Source organism: Nymphalis io, chromosome 17 (assembly GCF_905147045.1).
Source record: "Nymphalis io chromosome 17, ilAglIoxx1.1, whole genome shotgun sequence".
In the NCBI taxonomy this organism is placed as follows: domain Eukaryota; kingdom Metazoa; phylum Arthropoda; class Insecta; order Lepidoptera; family Nymphalidae; genus Nymphalis; species Nymphalis io.
The window spans coordinates 12,065,178-12,070,336 of NC_065904.1; the positions used below are offsets into that span (position 1 = coordinate 12,065,178).

A 5,159-nucleotide genomic window follows, 5' to 3' on the forward strand; every position below is an offset into this window, starting at 1 on the left:
TAGTATCTTTATCTTATGTTATATGAAATTTATATTACAATAGTAATTAAAAATATAAGCCATTATTTATCAAGCTATTAATACTTAATTTATAGTTGACTGTTTTGATCGTTTGAAACTGTAAAACACATATCTGATGTTTAGTTTGCTGTTAAAGGATTTAATTTACTTTAATTATTAATATCATTATTCTGAATAAAATTTAATTATTTTAAGCAATAAGTAAAACTTAAAACCATTTGAATTCTATTAGTACACCATCTTTAAACGGACTATGTTAAAATAATGTTTGTTTATATAATTTGTATAAAATAAATTAGCTCGAGTTATTACAAATTTAATAAAATATTTGTTTTAAATATTAAATTTCATGAATTGTTTAGCAGTGATTCAATTTGTCTGTTTTAATAGAAGCTGTTACTGCCTAATAACGCGAAGGTCGTTTTGAATTGAAATAAAAGTGGTTAAAAAAAAGACGCGGTTGCATCACTGGAATGATAATAAAAGGATGGTTCTGTGTGATAATCAAAAAAAAAAACTATGGAAGTTGAATTTTTTTATATAAGTTATAATTCGTTATTTTACGTTTCATTTTGAATAAATTATTATTTTCCTAAAATAAACGAAATTAATTAAATCGTTACTCAACATTTTTAATGGAAAAAAATATAGCGAGGAAATTCAGCCCTGACGGGGATCTACCGGTCGCACAGTTTATTTTTAAATCAATTTTATCAATATACAAAAAATTAATAAATAAAATATAAATTATGGAAGATAAAATTAAATAAATAAATAAATTTATGGAAGATTTTTTAGTGAAATTTTAAATAAAGATGAGCGAACGGACCTCCTTATAATACTTAGCGGTTTCCTTTTATCACAGTCAATAGCTTTGTAAGAGCCATTCGTGCCATTGCTATCGTTGCCAATTACGCGATTCAAATTGTTAGGGTTCGTTCATCCTCACCTTCGGGATCACGGATGTATTATTCAGCATTTCACAATGGGATAAAATATAACGGGATATATACTAAGTAAACGGATATAAATTAAGCTCATTGTTGTCATTTTAAATACAACACTTACGGAATAAAATTCTACTCATACTATTGTCCACCTGAGACGATCCAGTGGCTTACATACGCGATCAAACCGATGTCTGTGTGTTAAAACCGGGTGAGCACCACTAAATTTTTATGCTTAATTCGTATTTATAATAATCTTAATCTCGCACTTGGCCTTAATTTTATCTGATTTTTACTGATCCATAAGTGTTTGTAATATCGTACTTTAATATGTTTATTTAGGTTATATTATTTGGATGACTGAATAAAAGCACCTATTATGTTTGCAATAATTATACATATGTAACTCGTTAACCATCCCGTCTTCGCACGGGTAGATAAGAAAAAAAGTATATTCTGGATAGGATTTGCGTAAAATCTGTTCTTAGTGAGAATCTACGTCGGCGAAGGAGTAACTTTGACTTTCAAGTCAATCGGGTGGATAGCTTAGGAGTTCTCGTGATGAGTATATTTCGCTTATATTCTAATATATAAAAATCTCGTGTCCCGGTGCTTGTGGTCGAACTCCTCCGAAACGGCTCGACCGATTTTTATGAAATTTGTTATGTATGTTTGGGAGGTATGAGAATAGGTCGTAATATATATTTCATACCGAAAGGTGATAAGGGTGTCCCTATCTAGATGTTTTTTTCTATTTTTTTTCATTTTGTATTATATTCAGATTAACGTCAAAAATACATGTAACCCCAAATTTTCACCCTCCTAACCCATCAACCCATTTTTTATCACCATTTTAGTATGAACAATGTCCAAAGAATTTAACCGTCGTTTGTATTTCAAACAAAACGAAATTATTCATAGTAATGAATGACAGATCTTCATCCACACATTTTACATTACATTACAGTACATTGTTTTTTTGTTATTGTTTTAATTTACACGGGATTTATATCGTTTATATCGCAATTTCATGGAGGAAAGTCAAGAAACTGAAATTGTAGCAAGTGTAAATAATGCAATCTTGAAAAATAAGTTGATAAATCATGTAAATTAATTCAAGTATACATACATTACATACATTCAATATACACTTGATTCGAGTGTTTATTTTTGACAGTATAATCAGAGAAATAATAGTATAATTATATGCTCAGCGTAAAAAAAAAAACTATTGAAAAAAAAAACAAAATCAATGACCATTATTTATCAAGCAATTATAACAATATTTAATTTATAGTATATTCTGTTTTGATTACTTGAAACTTTTAAAGACATTTTGGATGTTTAATTTATTTTTAAAGTGTTTAAATTACCTTGACAATGTTCAAAATAAAATTCTTTAGAATTAATATCAAAATTTGAATCAAATTTAATTATTTTATGCAATAAGTAAAATATAGTTTGTGTAAAATAAATCATCTCGAGTTGTGTAAAATATTAAACTGTATTTCAAAAAATATTTAGCCGTAATTCAATGTCTGTTTTAATAGAAACTGTTAGTTGCTAATAATTGAATCGATTGAAAGGCAATAAAAAGACGCGGTTGCCTCACTGGAATTATAAAATGATTAATTTAAAACGCAAAGATTATGTTCCATTCGTATGTACATTGTTTATCCCATATTCTATCGCCAAACAGCAATATTTAGTATTGTTGTGTTCCGGCTTAAAGGGCGATGTAACCAGTGTAACTACAGGCACAAGGGACAATTTAGTTCCTAAGGTTGGTGGCGCATTCACGATGTAAGGAATGGTTAATATTTTTAAAGTGCCAATGTATATGGGTGGGGGCCATTTAACAATATTATAAAGAAAACAAATAAGGGACCACCTTTTTCAAAAGTTCTGTATCATAATGTGGGACGAATATACGATGAGCCACCACTCACACACAAAATCCGTAGACATAACCTAACAAAACAATAATAAATAAACGCATGAAAAAAATCGCAGGGTGGTACTTTATTCATATATGTATAATGACAATCATTAAGTCACAAGCCCTAATGATGTCCGTTTCTGGTTTAGATTTGGGCACACCATGTTTATCACACGGACAATTATACTTGGCATGTCCGCGCGTGGGAACCATCGAGCTTATTTGTGTGGGATAAAGATGGTCTGACAAAAATATCGTACGCTCAATTGCTCTTCGAAATTAATTAACTACTTTAGGATAAAAATATGTTGCTTTTTTTACTTTACATTTAACTTTTAATACATTGTTTTGAGAAAATGAATTGTGTGGTTTTTTTTTTATCGGCGGTCATCGTCTACAGCCGAGATGGTCCAGTGGTAAGAACGCGTGAATCTTAACCGATGATCGTGGGTTCAAGCCCGGGCAAGCACCACTGACTTTTCATGTGCTTAATTTGTAATTATAATTAATCTCGTGCTTAACGGTGAAGGAAAACATCGTGAGGAAACCTGCATGTGTCTAATTTCACTGAAATTCTGCCACATGTGTATTCCACCAACCCGCACTGGAGCAGCGTGGTGGAATAAGCTCCAAACCTTCTCCTCAAAAAAAGGGAGAGGAGGCCTTAGCCCAGCAGTGGGACATTTACAGGTTGTTACTGTCATCGTCTACAGCGCTCCTTTCCTTTTTCTGTCATAGATCCCATCCACACACTTATAATAAATTCATTACTTTTAATTTAAAAAAACCAAAATATTCAGTCGATATAATTTATATGACAGAACAACGTTTTCCGGGTCAGCTAGTATACATATATAATATAGATTTTCAAAACGAAAATTGACGTTTGACATATTTTGGATAAAGGTTAAATAGCTATCGGCGTAATCTACCAACGAGAAAAACAATAAACTCAATAGTTTGTTTAAGCTTAGTTAACTTTTACATTATTATTAGTTTACATCGAAAATTAAAATAGAAAAAAAATATCAGCGTATAATTAAATTTCGAATATGTATTTTATATGTTAACGATTACTATTTATTTATAAATTTGAGTAAATATTTTGATGAAGTCTTAAAACAATTAATGTAAATACATTTCTTTTCATTATACCATTGACATCCCGTATGGTCTAGTGGCTAGGATACCCGGCTTTCACCCAGGAGGCTCGGGTTCGATTCCCGCTATGGGAAAAAACTTTTAAAATGTTTGAATGTATTTTTATTTTTTTCATAGGCTCTAGTTTCGGTAAACAAATGAAAAGGTGAAAGTTGTACATATTGAATACTTATATCAAATAACAAAATTGTCTGTTTTAGCTGCTATAGTTGTAATTATTACCGAACGTTACTAAATTGTCTAAATCAACCAAAAAACGTTGATGAGACGTTGACGATGAAAAACGCTTGAAGTTAAAAAGAACACTTTTCCATATATAAATCAGGGCAAAAGTTTTCATTTATTCTCAATTCTGTGGTGATCCACTTATTTATGTTTTAAAAATACGTCACATTTTAAGATTGTTAGATTTTTATAGCAGGAGTTAAATGATTTGTTTCTCTGTGTATTATCGTTACTGAAATATTCATATTTAAAAATGCAAATATCAAATCACATATTTTATTAAACTTTTAGAAATAACTCCATTGAACAAGAACAACATTTAGACACATCTATAAAGTTTTACATTTAGATTTCGAGCCGATTCAAGCAGTTGTACTTATAGCTGCGGTTTCCTGTGCTTTATTTGAGTTTATATTTCATCTCGTGTTCAGCGATAAATTCTGCAACGTGCTTATAACAAATCTCAATGGAGCAGCCTGATGGGTTAAGCTTCGAGTCCTTCCCAGCCGTGGGACATTTACATGCTGTTAGTTTACTTTTTTTTTTAATTAATATTATATGTGATTGAGTTGTTAAGATGTGAAAACACAATAAATAAACTCACTTTTATATTCATAATTTTAGTACGAAAACAAAACGTAGCTTGTTTTGTAAATCATCAAATATAAATATACCAGTTTAATTTGCATGTCAGCACAAATTGATGTGTAATATTATATGTAGGTATAATATGTTATGTAATATTATAATTGCGTTACTATTTTATTAGGCATATATTGCCACCCAGTTTCCACATGAACTCTAATGTTGCGACAACCCTACCATCTAATGTTTATTCTTCATATATTCTTCATAATATCATGTTA

General features: G+C 30.1%; 1 non-coding gene across 1 annotated transcript; it reads left to right on the top strand.

The window, feature by feature from the left end:
• Positions 1-4,070: 4,070 nt before the first annotated feature.
• Positions 4,071-4,142, top strand: Trnae-uuc (transfer RNA glutamic acid (anticodon UUC)). Its single transcript has one exon. It is a non-coding gene; the product is annotated as a tRNA-Glu (tRNA).
• The last annotated feature ends 1,017 nt before the right edge of the window (positions 4,143-5,159 follow it).